Here is a 17,053-nt window from a genome sequence, read left to right as displayed (position 1 = left end):
AAAAAAATAACTTTTTTGTATGATATAATTGCAAATAAACATTTAAGACATTTTTCCTTTACTTATGCTCTAGCGTCTTGCCACATTTCATTATTCTAAGTCAGCAGAACTACCCTATAGGTTTCTTTGTGTGAGGTTGCGAGCATCAAAATATGTGACACAAAGGACTGTTATCTTTTGACTGCATTCACGTGGTAACTCCGAATTGTAATCTACACCGCGAGAGAACGATAGAGCTTAGTATGTGACATAAATTCTAATTAGCAACATCCACACTTTCCTGAGAAAAAGGGGTGTTAGCAGATGGACAGGTAGACAGTCGGATAACAGAAGGCAAAAAATGTATATAATTTTTTGTGTGATGTAATCATAAATTAACGATTTTCGCTTTACTTGTACTGTAAAACCTTGCTCCTTGCTAAATTTCATGATACTATGGCAACGGAAAGTATGCAATAGATTTTCATGAGTGAGTTTCGGAGTATCAAGGTATGTCATGCAAATGGACGTATCTCTTCACTATACTGACTTAGAATCATAAATATTTTACACCACAAAAGGACGCTGTAGTTCAGTACGTGACATAAATTTCGGGTTCATACATCTACACGTTCCTAAGAAAAACGCGCTTAACCGACGGAGAGACGGAAAAATGGATAACAAATGACCAACAAAATATCTTTTTCAATGTGATTAAATTGCAAATTAATAATTTTCGGACTTTTTACTTTATTTTAACTGTGGAACCTTGTTTCTTGCGCATTTCTAGGATCCTTGGTCACAGGAAAGTACCCTCTGGGTTCTGATGAGTGAATTTGTGAGTGTAAAAATATTGACGTACATGGCCATATCTTTGATTGTGTTGACTTACAAGCTTAAATTTTTTACATTGCCACGGGACCATATATTTCAGTGCACGACAAAAATTTCAGCTTGATACGTCTACCGTTCCTGAAAATAAGGGTTCTTAACAGTCGGACAGACAGAAAGTCAGATGGACGTCAAAGTGATCTTACAACGGTTCCGTTTCTCCAATTGAGGCATGGAATCCTAAAAAAGAGTTTAGTCTATATTTATGGGGTCGTTGCACATTAAGCCAGTTCTTGTGAATACTCATGGATATTTAAGGTTTTTGACGTTTACAGTTATGCATAGAAAATACTTGATTGAGGTATATTGGGTCTTCTCGTCACTTCATACTCAAGTCTCGGGTGTGCTGTCAATGTGAGTCAGCAGCCAGAGTCAGTCAAGTGTTCAAACATATATAATGGAAACACCATGAAGTGACCATCAACAAAGGTAAGTGTGGCTTGAAGTGAACAATTCGCTTCCGTATGCAAAGGCTAGCATTTCAGTACAGACACGTGAAGTAGGTACCATTAACGCTATCTATATTCGGTAGATAAGGAGTGATTATTCCATTCCGAAATCACAAGTTAGAATTGCTTTTCTGCGACAAGGACGTGTCGTGCAAGGGTAACGAGGAGAACCGCCTACTAACACGTGTCAGAATTGGACAGCGGCACACGGTAGTTTATCGGTACTACTCTTTACCGTTGCGCAATACTACCGCTCGCGTCGGTCGCGGCCCCACCATTGCCTTACGAGTGGTTTCAGGAGGGCTCTACGCAACGCCAAACAGGATCTCTGCTGCCCCACGCGACTAGTGCCAGATTGGAGAGACACGGAGTTCACTCGGTTGGGTAGGTCCGTATAGCAATGTTACGAACATTCAGTGGTTTAGTGGGGAAAATATCCACAAGGACAGAGTGACGACGTCTGTAGCATCAGGGGTTGTCACCGTTGCTACCGAGAAAGACGGAGAGAGGGAAGAGGGAAAGAGGGGTGTGGGGAACACTGGACACTGGGCTAGCGCGACATAGTATTTTCCGTCGAGAATCCGTCTAGTGTGTAACATTCCCATGACATACTGGAGTGTGAAGCCTGAGACGACCACAAAAATACTGCATACGGAAGAAACGCTGCAGGACACTGAACCACGCCGGATACTTAACTACAAGCGTTCGAATTGGACGCTGTTCAAGGAAACGCTTGATAGTCGTATTTCTGACATCCACGAAATTAACAACACGCAACATATCGATGAGACTGTGGAGGCTCTTACTACTCCCTTCCAAGACGCAATGACTGACGCCATTCCACATACAACACCAAAACAACAGTCGACGGCCCTGCCCCAGGAGATCCCGGGCCTTATCTGAATGAGGAAAAGCCTCAGGAGATACTGGCAGCATACCAAGGGCCCGTTCTATAAACTGCACGTCAACAGACTCCAGGGTATAATACGGGACAAAATACAAACATTTAGAAACGAACAATGCGGACAAAAACTCGCTGGGCTAGATACCACACGTCCTGGATTTTGGAAGCTAGCCAGACACTTCTCCAGGGAGAATCATTACATTCCCACTCTGCAAGGACCAGCCGGCCTGGGTGGCCGAGCGGTTCTAGGCGCTACAGTCTGAAGCCGCGCCACCGCTACGGTCGGGGGTTGGAATCCTGCCTCGGTCATGGATGTGTGTGATGTCCTTAGGTTAGTTAGGTTTAAGTAGTTCTAAGTTCTAGGGGACTGATGACCTCAGAAGTTAAGTTCAAATGGCTCTGAGCACTATGGGACTCAACTGCTGAGGTCATTAGTCCCCTAGAACTTAGAACTAGTTAAACCTAACTAACCTAAGGACATCACAAACATCCATGCCCGAGGCAGGATTCGAACCTGCGACCGTAGCGGTCTTGCAGTTCCAGACTGCAGCGCCTTTAACCGCACGGCCACTTCGGCCGGCTCAAAAGTTAAGTCCCATAGTCCTCAGAGCCATTTGAATCATTCTGCAAGGACCAGACGGCCCAGCTTACTCCACGACGGAGAAGGCAAAGCTTATGGCCACAACACTTGCTCCTTCTGATTCAGTATTCCCACTTGAAACGGACCAGAAGGTTACACGACTTGTAGCCCAGCCTACGCGCAACGAAATTAGACGCACTAGCACAAATGAAATTACATGGGCTATCAAGCATACCAACGCTAGGAAAGCCCCTAGGCCTCAAGGAATTCAAAACCGTATCCTCCAGGAGTTCACGGATAGAGCTGTAGAATACCTTACACACATAACGAATGCCATCCTAAAACATCAACACTTCCCTGACTCTCAGAAGGCGGCCAAGGTCCTCATGTTCAGGAAGCCAGAGAAAGACCACTCCCTCCCACAAAATTACCAACCCATCAATCTGCTGTGCACGCTCAGAAAGATTGTTGAGAAGGTAATATAAAAACGCATCTCTAGGCACTGCATCGCCAATGACACCCTAAGACCGGAGCAATTCGGCTTTAGGAATCACCACTCAACAATACAACTCCTCCGCGTAGTCGAACATGTAACACACGGCTACAACATGAACAAAGCCACAGGGGCCGTGTCCCTGGACATCGAAAAAGCTTTCGACCGTCTTTGCCACAACAGCTTTATACGCAAACTAAGCGAAGCCGGCTTCCCGGACGGACTCGTACGTCTCATACACTCATGTCTCACGAACAGACGTTTTAACACTGACGTGTAGGGGAAACAATCAACACAACACGGTGTCCAAGCTGGAGTACCCCAGGGAAGCATCCTAGGGCCCATCTTGTTCAACCTGTGCGTTAACGACTTCCCAGCAACACAAAACACGACGTTAGCCATCTGCGTGGAGGACACAGCCATCCTTGAGCAAGCTTGGTTGGAGCGATAGTGTATTAAAGTAAACGTCTACAAGTGCGAAGCAGTTCTGTTTACACGCAGACCGAAACTACTGTGCAATCATCAACACAGTAGACAGATAACACTATATACACGCCCAGTACGTTTCCGAGAGAAAGTCAGATATCTCGGTGTCTGGCTGGACCGGAAACTTACATGGGCGGACCACATTGAATATGTTGCAAACAGAGCTCACCCGAGGCTCAAACAACTGTACCCAATGCCCAACAGGCAAAGCACATTGAATAGGAGGGTGTCGAGGTCTATATACATGACACTGATTAGAACTATGATAAGGTACGCAGCTCCCGTCTGGGGATACACAGCTCCTACTCGACTGCGCCGCCTGCAGATCATACAGAACAAATTTCTACGAATCATTAGCAACGTTCCACGCTACACACGCACCGTGGATCTTCACAATGAATACCGCTTTGAAACCCTCAAGGAAGTATTGAAAAAACACACCACACGACTATACAGGAACTCGAGACACTCGAACAGTCCCTTCATCCTTACTCTGGGAAACTATGATCACAACCACAGGTGGAAGCATAAGACGCCAAAGACGCTGCTAGCTAGGGCATAACCACCTACGGCAAGATAACACACCCCAAAACGCGACAGCCGTCGGCAAGCCCATGCATATCAGCAACGTTGACTGGAAATACCAGTTGCTACTAACACTGGCCAACAGCATGGAAACCGACGAGTTCGCCCACTGACTCACAAACAAATCGCCAACATCACCCTACACTGTGCATCTGATACATGACCAATCGGACACAAAACGGTGATGAACCTAAGAGTTACAGGTTTGCTGACGCTGACCGAGTTATCAACACCGGCACCCAGCCGCAGCCGCCGAGTAACAGCACCGCACAACATCAAAGGTATCGACATGCATGATACCCACTACTAACCAACCCTGCCCTTGCATGACTTGTCGCAGGCAGCAAGACATCCGCTACTGCTCTTACCACCTGACCTAACTATCGCAAAGGTTTATTTCCCTTGGCTCTTGCCTTGGCACTTTGCTCCCTCTGCCCTTCAAACCGCTACCCTTAGTTCGATTTTCGACGCAATCTATTTCCACATGAGCGCGTATTAATAGTTAACCTTAACCAGACGTACGCACACATCGCAGTACCCACATCCTGTGACACCTCAATTTAGTGAATACTAGCCCTTATCAGTAGACCTATTGAAATAGCAATCATGCCGGTGTGGGCGTGGAGGGGTCCCACATCTATTTTAAAAAAAAATCACAAACGCTGCTAGACAGCATTCGGCATTGTTATACTAAATAATACACTGCTACAGAAATGTGGATGACACGAACTGTCTCGTAGATGAAACGCAAAGTAGGATAGAAGAGTTACACGGTAACATCAACACAACACACCCAGTACACCCACACGCCGGTCGAAGTGGCCGCGCGGTTCTGGCGCTGCAGTCTGGAACCGCGAGACCGCTACGGTCGCAGGTTCGAATCCTGCCTCGGGCTTGGATGTGTGTGATGTCCTTAGGTTAGTTAGGTTTAACTACTTCTAAGTTCTAGGGGACTAATAACCTCAGAAGTTGAGTCCCATAGTGCTCAGAGCCATTTGAACCAGTACACCCACAAATACACTTCTCAATGTAAATGGGAGAAAAAAAGGAGACTTAGATTCCTGGACGTTACAATTACAAGAAACGACATACAACATTAATTTTTCATCTATAGAAAACCTTCATCCACCTTCATCCATAGCTTATCCATCCACACCAGCTTCACCCAAATGTACCACAGGGCAAACAGAACGCCTGTTAATCATGAAAGTATGCACACACGAACTAAATGCACTCAAATAAAATGTTGTTGAAAATGAACACAAAAGAGGCATCATATACGAAGTTATTTAAAAGTAACGAGAATCCTTTTCATTTACCAGCCTCTTTACATCCGATTTCCAAAAAAAGTTCGTCTTGTTAGTACACGTGTTCCTGGCGGTAGTTTTCATTTTCAGCTGTTTTAAATATTTAATTTGATGTTGACAGTGGAAAAGGTCATACTTGTTTCCGACTGCTTGGTTAATTTTTACTTTCGAAAAAGCTGGATCACAGAATTCGCGTGAAAGTTTGCTTGAAAAATGGAACAAAGTGCAGCATAGCATTCTAATTGCTGACTGTGGCACTTGATGAATCTACTATGCGTAAAAGAAGAGTTTATGAGTGGTATAACCGTATGAAAGAGGGTACCGAACATGCGGACAACGACCGCACTGGACGCCTTAGCACACCACATACTGACGACATTGTGGAAGAAGTACGGAAAAGGCTTCTGGAAAATCGCCGAATCAACATGGAGAGGTCGCTGACGGTTTAGGCATATTCTTCTGCTCATATCAGGCAATTTTTTGGGGTATTTTGGATGTGGAACTTGTAGCAACAAAGTTCGTCCGAAGTTGTTGAATTTACACTAAGAACGACGTCGAGTAGACATTGCTTAGGAATGCTTGTATGAAGTCGACAATGCTCCAGAACTTCTAAAGAAGTGTATAACAAGTGACGAAACATTGGTACACAGGTATGACGTCGAAAAAAGCGTCCAGTGGTACCAACCGAAATCTCCTGAGAAACCAAGACGGGAAAAACTGGACAAATTCGATTGCATGTGAAGGTGCGTATCACTGTTTTCTCCGACTGCAATGGGATAGTCCATCATGGTTTCCTGTTTCTGGTACTACGGTCCGTAAGGAAAACTGCGTCGAAGTTACGAGCAGTTTGCGTGAAGCAATTCGAAGGAAACGACCTGAATTTTGAAAAATCCACCCGTGGAAACTACAATATGATAATGCTCCCACGCACACTTGCTTCTGATTTTTTTTGTAAACGACAAAACCGTTATTCATGGAGGTACGTTCTATCTATACAACTAAATGAAAGGCAATTTGTTTTTTGTCATACACGTTTCGCTTCCTTTGTTTATGAAGCATCCTCAGTGTGTAAAACATGTTTGTTTTTATACATAAAATTAGTTTATTATATAGTAGTTACATTGTTTTATTGTTTTGCATTTGTTCATTTTTCTTTTGTTTTTCAGATTAGAAACAAATTTGTAGCAGAAATTGTCATGATTTTAAATTATCGTTTGACCTTACGATTTCCAGTGTTGTTAGTCAATATGTGTGGTCCTGCAGTTGTGTTCATTCGGTCCACATGCTCCTGCCGGCCAATTTCCGTCATTTTCTCACAGACATTTAGTAAAACACATAACTTGCACTTTTCATTTTGTGATCAACAAAGGTATGTTTACAGTGTGCAGACTTGCCAACTGTCGCTGTGTGTTTACCTTTAGTCTTTTGTTTGTGCTGAGTGTGTTTATGATAGTGTTAATTTATAGCGAGTGTATGTGAGCGTGTATGTGTATTATATTATGTGTGAATGTGCTGTTCCTTGTGAGAGCAGATTTTTTTTCATTAAGTGGATATTAGTATTGTGTTGTGTGTATGTGTGTGTGTGTGTGTGTGCATGTGTGCGTCTGTTTAGAGAGAGAGAGAGAGAGAGAGAGAGAGAGAGAGAGAGAGAGAAGAGAGAGAGAGAGAGAGAGAGAGAGAGAGAGAGAGAGAGAAGCAGACAGAAGAGGACAGAGAAAAATTCATTAATTATTTACACTGCTTATTGTTGTCTCTTTTATTGTTACTTACAAGAAATGTATGTGCTTCTACGTTTCTTTTCCTACTGTGAATTGAGTATTTTTATGTATAGTGTTTACGTATGTATGAGGTTCCTGTGTTTTCTCTGTTGGTTCATCTACCATACGGGTTATTCCATCCACATATCTTTACCTGTAAACAATATTGTATCCTTAGCGTATGATGACTGTATCAAAGACGGTGTTTCCTATATGGTTAGAAATATACAACAAAAGGTGGTGGACGAGATGGTCAGTGAGATAGGTGATGAGAGGATGGACAAAGAGAGAGTGAGGAGGAGATAAATGGAGAGTGGGACAAGAGGAGATTGTCAGAGGAGAGATGAAGAAAGAGATGGACATAGTGAAGGAGGAAGAGTTCGTTGATGGAGAGAGGAGAAAGAGGAGATGGATGGGGAGAGGGGTAAGGAGGTGACTGTCAGAGGAAGAGAGAAGAGAAGATGTGGTGGAGAAGATGGTTAAATGTAGGAGGGTTGAGGCAGATGTTTAGTTGGCAGGTGGATGCCAAAGAGAGGCAGTAGGCAGGAAGAAAAGGAAAAGGGAGGGGTTGGGGACAGAGAGTGGCGAGTAGGAGACGAATGGTGAGGCGTGAGAGAGAACATAGATGCACATAAGGAAAACGCAGAGTACATGGGTAGATATAGGTGAGAAGGAGGTAGACGGAGGGAGTGGGGAAGAGAAGTAGATGAACAGGGAGAGGTGGGGAGGAGGTGAACAGAAAGAGGAGAGAGTGGGTGATGGGGAGATAGTGGGCAGAGGAAGGTAGGAGAAACTGGATACACATAGATGGGAGGATGAAATGAAAAATTGATTGGGAGAAGGAACTTGGAAATACAGACTGAGGAGGAGGAGCTGGAGAAGAAGAGAAGAAGGAGGAGCTGTATGATATATATGTGCCATTTGAATACAAGGGTGCATTTTATGATGAATGGGTACCATAATATAAAAATTTATGTGATTATGTATATATGTACCTATTGTCCCCATCTCCTCTTCAACAACTGGATCGATTTCAACTGAACTTATGACACAAATCAGTTATTTTGTATGAAGAAACAGTCTGATGTTAAGAACTACCTATCCCCCTGTAGTGAGGATGAACTCGGATGTGGGGGCAGATGTGAAATGTGGGGTGTGACAGAAGGGGGAACGAGGAGAAAGGCAGAGGAGAAAGTGGGAGCAGATCACATGTAGAGTAGGGTAGAGGGAACATTAAGGTAGTGGTGTAAAGTGGATGGATGAGAAATGAGAAGAAGGAGATGGATAAATACAGGAGAGAGGAGGTAATGGACACAGAGAGTAGGGAATACGATATGGACAGAGAGGGGCAGAGGAGATTGACAGAAACGTGGAGGAGGAGGTGTACTTGGAGAGGAAGAAGGAGAAAATTGGCAGGGAGTGGGAGAGAGAAATAAAAAGGGGTAGGAGGGCAGGAGGAGATGGGCAGTGGAGGCGCAGGAGGTGAATGTTTATGAGGTATGTAGAAGACAGAAGTGGTATGACTTGAAAATCTGAGAGAATGTAAGGAGGTAAATGACAGAATTACGGGTCGTGGGAGGGCAGGTGGCTGTGGGGCAGATTTTGAGGGATATGAAAGAGGAAATAAACACATGCTCTGGAAAAGGCAGGTATTGGGGTTGTTTAGTATAAAAACGCTTGTGTGTATGTATGTATATTTGAAAGTAATTCCCATGTCGTGTCCTAATCCACTCGATGGATTTCAAAGAAACTTTGTACCTATATCCGCTATTGTCTGGAAAGAAGGTCTTTGGAGGTTAGAAACACCTAGGTCCCTCTTTACAACAGAGACAGTGTTGACAAGGAGATGGATTGAGAAAGGTTGGAAGGTGAAGATGGGCAGAGAGAAGGTGAACACTGATAAAGAGTCAGACTTATAGGTATGAGACACATGTGTGTCATAAGCTGGTATAAGGAAAACTAGCATTTGAATTAGTGTCACTTTCCTGGAGCTGAAAGTTAAGTCATGGTTTGAACCTCTTATGAGTACCCTTTGGGTCACGATGCAAAATCACTCTATCTTTCCAAAACTATACTATTTCACCCACAATCCCTGATGATCCTCGTAAAGAATTTATGGTGGCCTAAAGGCGTAGATTGAATACTATCCTGAGTTTTAAGAGCATAAATACAGCAACAATCACACCCCTTCGTAAACAACTCTCGACTAAGCAGAGCGGTGCACTGATGATAGATTCTGGAGTATTATCGTTGCTGTCGTCTTCACTCCAGAGATTGGCCGGATGTACCTCTCCACACTAGTCTACTCTGTACAAGCCTCTTTATTCCTCTGTAACTGCTGCGATCTGCTTCTCTACTGAACCTGCTTAATTTATTCAACCCCCGGTCTCAACCTGTAAGAATGACTGCATGTATCAGAAAAAACGGAAATATTTGGAATGCGATCAGTAGATAGTGCTGGACTTTATACAGGATTTCCCGTTCGCATCTACTGATGAGAACAAGTATTGATGATGGGCTCCTGCACCAGCCATTAACATGAAAACGAGTAGGTGCACCATCGTGTTGAAACCACATCATTAGAAAAAAGAGATTACCAGACCTGGAAAGACGGAGTTGATTTTGATCCGATGACGGAATATGCCACCTGAGGCACAGTAGATGCACTGATAATGGTTTCTGCTTCGTCCACTAATAGATAGCGTAGTGGCGTAGCTACCAGAGCACCATCATTGTCTACCCTTTAATGGGTAATGCTCGCTCCCAGAAGGCACAGAGTGCTACAACTATATGAAACAAGCAGGCAACCACGCCACAGAGATGCACTCGTGCGTCCTACAGCCAACTGAGTGAGTTTAAAAGATGTCAAATTGTGGCCTTCCGAGAGACAGGATGGTCTTTTCGGATAATTGCCACGCAAGTTGGATGTGTTGCGTCTGTTGTGTAACGATACTGGATCAGTAATCATGTGAGCATTCTCATACCTATAGAAGAGGGTTTGGGAGTTCACGCAGCCCAAACGTCAGCCAGGATCTTCGTATTGTGAGGACAGCAGTGGCAGGTCATACCGCTACTCCAGCACAGATAAGAGGGGTTGTGAGTGAAGATGCGTCTACAAGAGCTGCTGTGAACCGGTTATTAGCAATGGGACTATGGAAAAACACACACCTATCCGATCTTCCAGTTACGCCACAGCACTGACCTGCACGGCCCGATTGGTGCCGTCGGAGGATCACTTGAAAGACTGAATGGCTCGTCGTGGTCTTCACCGATGAAAACAGGTTCGCCCAGCACTCAAATGGTCATTTACTCGTACGACGTAGACCTGGTGAGTGCTGTGTTGGAGAGTGCTTCCGTCCAAGTCAAACGGGTTCCATCCCGGGCATTTTGGCTGGGGTGCGATAAGCTGCAACTTTCGTTCACCTTTGATGTTACTGGAGAGAATGCTAACCAGCGCTCACTACATGCAAAATGTTGTTACACCCGTTCATTTGCGTTTGTTGCAACAAGAAGGTGATGTGTTGCTGCAACAGGATAATGCTCGCCCACACTCTGCGTGTGAGACTCAACGTGCTCCGCAAGAGATGCAGCAGCTTTCCTGACTGGCACGAGCTCCAGACTTGTCTCCAATTGAGCACGTTTTGGATATGATGCGACGAGAAGTGACTCGTAGAACTCGTCAGCCAACAACTCTTATATAACTACCAGAATAGGTCGAGGAGGTGTGCCATAACGTTTACCAGTACAGTATTCGTCATCCGTATGATCGACTGGATGCCAGAGTCAGCATCTGCATTGTCACATGTAGAGGATACACTACATACTAAATGGGTGTTTCAGCATGGGTCGACACCTGCTAGTGCTATTTATCTGTAAATGTAATAATTTCATGTAGTCGATATGCACTGTTGCAATAATAAATGTAGAATGAGTTGGAAACCTGTAAATTGGTGCACTAATTTACTTTCTGGCAGTACAGTATGGACCACAAGAGATACAGTATCCGGTTGTTGCATCAACACATCCCAAAAGAGCATCCGATAATTCGCACCATTCAGAGGGTAACATTCTTTGAGAAGCAGTCATGAACGGTAAGTGCCAACGTCATACACGATCATGTGTTGTTCTTGAAGGCTCCCCCTCAGACATCAATTGGCATATAGTTGCGCTGGCCTTCAGAAAAGATGTCTCCGCTCCAATTTTGCTCATGACCCAGGCTTTCGGAAAGACTGAGTGTTATCTACTTGTTTGTTCTCATGCTGGCGTAACGTGGAGACGGTAAGTCTGGAGCTAGGAAAGTCATTAACCGCCACATAAAGAGATAACAGAGTTAGCCAGTGCACTTTCGCTACGTGGTGGGCAACGTGGACTCTGTCTTCTGCCGTGGAGGGACACTGCCTAAGCTATAAAAAGTACAGAGGCACCAAGCTCGAGCCTTATTTGACCTTCGTTAATTTGAACATAGGAAGAGCAGTCTACCACCGTGTTAAGTTACGGCATAAGAGTATGATTTGAAGTGTCCTAGCTTGCGACGCTACAAACACCCAGCCACCTACAAGTTGTCGCTAAGCTGGCAAACACTAAGGCCCTAGCAGTCCCCTTGCAACGAATCTCCAGAAGCATCACGAGTAGTTAAGAATTCTCCTTTCCTCTCTGCGTGGTTTTCTCCCTAGTGCTCCTCAAGTTTGAATTATTTTCTTTCTTTCCTACACAAGCAGGTTAGTTGCTTCATGTGCTGCCATCTTTTGGTTCCGATTTTCAATTAAGATATTTTGATTTCAATTCGGATATTTATTTCAAGGCTATTTACAATGACAATCTGACATAATGAATTAATAGTTCCCATATTTCGAGAGGCTGCCTCATATTTCATTTGTGAGGAAGCATACATCCAAATTACACACTGACCCGATTACTGGACTATATGAAATAAAATCTTCAAGTTCTGAACTGTTTGCGTTAGTATGTTCAGACTGCAAGGGTCACCGCACGGCATGATGGGAATTAGTGTGCGGAATGTGGTTTGGTTTAGCGAATAACGTCAACAGGGAAAATTCGCGCATTTGGGGGTCTGAGAATCCGCATTTCGCGATCGAGAAGTCTCTGCACCCTCAACGGGTTACTGTGGTGTGCAATGTCCAGTCACGGAATTCTGGATATCCTTTGATGGCACGGTGATTAGGTACGGTACGTGAAGGTTTTGGAAGATTATTTCATCCCCATTACCCAAAGTAATTCTGATTTCCACAAGATGTGGTTCATCCAAGACTGCGCTCGACCCCATCGAAGCAGCAGAATATTTCATGTCCTAGAGGAGCACATTAGGGACCTCATTCTGGCTGTAGATTACTCAGAGGTTGCTGGCATTGGCCTCTATTATTCACCGTATTCTCCGGATCTGAACACATGTGACTCCATTTTGTGGGACTATAATATTAAAGACAAGGTTTACAGCAATAACCGTAAACCTATTGCTAAGCTGAAAATACGCATTCAGGAGATCAACGACAGCGTTGTTGTTCCGACACTTCAGCGGGTCATGCAGAATTTCGCTATTCGTCTGCTCCATATCATCGCCAATGATGGCAGGCATCTCGAACATGTCAGAACCTAAATCCGAGTATCTGTAGTGACGTTTACATGTTGAATACAGTGTGTACACTTTGTTGCTTGCAACTAATTTACGATTTTTACATAAAGTTCAATGATTGTCACTCCATATATTAAAGTACAGGGTGATCAGAAAGTCAGTATAAATTTGAAAACTTAATAAACCACGGAATAATGTAGATAGAGAGGTAAAAATTGACACATATGCTTGGAATGACATGGGGTTTTATTAGAACAAAAAAAAAGTTCACAAAATGTCCGACAGATGGCGCTGGACAGCAAAACGTCAGTAACTGCTACCGTGATGGGTGAGAGGTGCGCCGATATGTTACAGAGTCGCATCATCCGCAGCTTGGCTGATAAACACCTGCTGGAACGTACGATGTTTATGCAGGATCGCGCTCCACCCGATATTGCTAGACGCGTGAAAGATCTCTTGCACGCGTCGTTTGGTGATGATCGTGTGCTCAGCCGCCACTTTCGTCATGCTTGGCCTCCCAGGTCCACAGACCACCGTCCGTGCGATTATTGGCTTTGGGGTTACCTGAAGTCGCAAGTGTATCGTGATCGACCGACATCTCTAGGGATGCTGAAAGACAACATACGACGCCAATGCCTCACCATAAATCCGGACATGTTTTACAGTGCTGTTCACAAGATTATTCCTCGACTACAGCTATCGTTGAGGAATGATGGTGGACATATTGAGCCTATCCTGTAAAGAACATCATCTTTGCTTTGTCTTACTTTGTTATGCTAATTATTGCTATTCTGATCAGATGAAGCGCCATCTGTCGGACATTCTTGAACTTTTCTATTTTTTTGGTTCTAATAAACCCCATGTCATTCCAAGCATGTGTGTCAATTTGTACCTCTCTCTCTACATTATCCGTGATTTATTCAGTTTTCAAATTTATACTGACTTTTTGATCACCCGGTACTCCTAACTGCATCTTCTCTGCTACCGTCCCGGCTGTCCCAGCATAATCACGCAGCAGTTTTCGGGGGAAACGCCTGCACCACTGGGAGGAATCTGACGCTGCCACCGTCATAGTGACAGGAAAATTTCTCTGCAGGTAAGAAATTGCTTATCAGAGAACAGCGAAGAAAGCGACCGTTACGGAACGACTAATTCCAAGGGTTACACCTTGAACCATCGGAAATCTTTGTTTCCAACCATTACTTCGTTATTTCAAAACCGCCTGGATAGCCTTGAGTGTTAAAGCGCCCATCTGGGACGGAAATAAGCGCCGGCCCCGCATCGAATGCACCAGACGTTAAAACCTGATCTTCACTGCTCCTTCGAATACGCCCGACGGGTTAACAATGACGGTCGGTGTGCCTGCCAGCCTGGAAGCACCTTTTTAGGAGGTTTCCAACATTCCACTAGGTGATTACCCACGTCTTACCTCGGTTACAAGATTGGCAAACATTCAGAAAACCGTATTCGCAGTTTGCTATTAAAAAAAAAAAATCGTAGGTTACACAATCTTCTTTATTAACTCAAGAACGACGCATTTCGCGCCGATAAAATAAATCCGGCGTTGTCCTATCGTGGACTGCTATAAAAGCAAAATAAACTTCAGAAACTGACCGAATAAAATTATATAAAGAGAAACGTAATGTAAAGAAACGTAATGTAACTTACCTTCAATAACCTGGAATTTTCTGCCAGAAAGTACACATCAAGAATGCATGATACCGAATAAAACGTAGTAAAAGGCAAACTATATGGAAAATATATTAAAAAGTTAATGAAATAAAGTCACCGGGATCAGGCATGAATAAAGAACGAAGGAGAAACCGGAAAATTCGTATTAGATCATGGAGGCGACGACAGGCATAGCAGCAGAGAACAGAACGTCGCGCGCAGACTGTAAACACAGCCGCGCACTACAATGAGCCCAGAGGCCAGTACGTATTCACATGGTGCATAGCAAGGGGCAGGTCAAGCGCAATGTTATCTTCGCTGAGCACTTTCATTCCAGTGGCAACCAGCCATCTACAACGAGAACTTAAGATTTTTGCGCTACGCTCCCAAAGGAAAGAGCTTCAGTCTGCTTCAAGAGATCGATATTGTTAAACACTCAAACGCTAAGAAGGATATGTTGCTCGATGATCAGTCATCAGGGGAAAATCAGGTTTTTGTATGAGTGCATGTTTCCCATTTTTAAACAATTTATAAGTTTTTAACGTTTTTATACCAGGGCCTTGGGTGCTTGTCATGTGTATGCAGTCGTATTTTACTACTTTAGCATTGTTACCTTTTAGCCATATATTTGTATCTAATTTCTATTTTATTGCTCTATATACTTTAATTCATTATTCTTTTAAATTGCTTTTGAGCATAAGGGTTTTTATGTCTCTGTGCATCTAGCTTTCGATGTAGCATGTCCTGCATTGTGTATAGTCCGATATACCATACTACAAAAAATGGTTCAAATGGCTCTGAGCACTGTGGGGCTTAACATCTGTGGTCATCAGTCCCCTAGAACTTAGAACTACTTAAACCTAACTAACCTAAGGACATCACACACATCCATGCCCGAGGCAGGATTCGAACCTGCGACCGTAGCAGTCGCACGGTTCCGGACTGACCGCCTAGAACCGCTCGTCCACCACGGCCGGCACCATATTACAAATACGTTTCATTTATTTCTGAATTTATCCATTAGTATTTGAATTTTACGCGTGGCGTTATCAAACTATACACCCGACGGAAGCACCTCCTGGCGACTGTCATTACTCTCTGTCGGTACAGGCCGTGGAATGCCCAACGGTTCCGACCAGCCGCCGTGTCATCCTCACCAACAGGTGTCACTGGATGCCGATAGGGAGGGGCACCGCTCTCCTGGCCGTATGTCAGTTTACGAGACCAGAGCCGCTACTTTTCAGTCAAGTAGCTCCTCAGTTTGCCTCAGAAGGGTTGAGTGCACCCCGCTGGCAAACAGCGCTCGGCAGACCGGATGGTCACCCATCCAAGTGTAACCCCAGCCCGACAGCGCTTAACTTCGGTGATCTGACGGGAACTGGTGTTACCACTGCAGCAAAGCCGTTCGCGCCGACTGTCATTACAGCATATTTTGCATGAGCTTCTATCGTTCAAATGCGTGCACTATGCAAATACGGCCGGGCCTCAGGGGCCGTTGTAGTGTACGGCTGTGGCCTCCTGTCCTGCGCAGCTAAGCCTGTCATCGCTGCCATGAGGTAATACAGCGTTTTGGGTTTCTGCTTCATTCTCTACTCATGGTGACCGAGTGGATAGTGTTGGAAGATCCATGTGGGTTTTCGCGGATGATGCTGTAGTATACAGAGAAGCTGCAGCATTGGAAAATTGCAGCGAAATGCAGGAAGATCTGCAGCGGATAGGCACTTGGTGCAGGGAGTGGCAACTGACCCTTAACATAGACAAGTGTAATGTACTGCGAATACATAGAAAGAAGGATCCTTTATTATATGATTACATGATAGCGGAACAAACACTGGTACCAGTTACTTCTGTAAAATACCTGGTAGTATGCGTACGGAGCGATTTGAAATGGAATGATCACATAAAATTAATTGTTGGTAAGGTGGGTGCCAGGTTGAGATTCATTGGGAGAATCCTTAGAAAATGTAGTCCATCAACAAAGGAGTTGCTTACAAAACACTCGTTCGATCTATACTTTAGTATTGCTCATCAGTGTGAGATCCGTACCAGGTCGGGTTGACAGAGGAGATAGAGAAGATCCAAAGAAGAGCGGCGTGTTTCGTCACAGGGTTATTTGGTAAGCGTGACAGCGTTACGGAGATGTTTAGCAAACTCAAGTGGCAGACTCTGCAAGAGAGGCGCACTGCATCGCGGTGTAGCTTGCTGTCCTGGTTTCAAGAGGGTGCGTTTCTGGATGAGGTATCGAATATATTGCTTCCCCATACTTATACCTCCCGAGGAGATCACGAGAGTAAAATTAGAGAGATTCGAGCGCGCACGGAGGCTTTCCGACAGTCGTTATTCCGGCGAACCATACGCGAC

The 17,053-nt window shown here is 44.5% G+C and overlaps 1 pseudogene; it reads right to left on the bottom strand.

Moving 5' to 3' along the window:
- Nucleotides 1-15,983: 15,983 nt before the first annotated feature.
- LOC124709492 lies at nucleotides 15,984-16,101 on the bottom strand (annotated as a pseudogene).
- Between the last annotated feature and the right edge of the window lie 952 nt (nucleotides 16,102-17,053).

Source organism: Schistocerca piceifrons, chromosome 7 (assembly GCF_021461385.2).
Source record: "Schistocerca piceifrons isolate TAMUIC-IGC-003096 chromosome 7, iqSchPice1.1, whole genome shotgun sequence".
NCBI classification, from domain to species: domain Eukaryota; kingdom Metazoa; phylum Arthropoda; class Insecta; order Orthoptera; family Acrididae; genus Schistocerca; species Schistocerca piceifrons.
The sequence above is the reverse complement of the archived record's forward strand: the minus strand, read 5'-3'. Positions and strand labels throughout refer to the sequence as shown.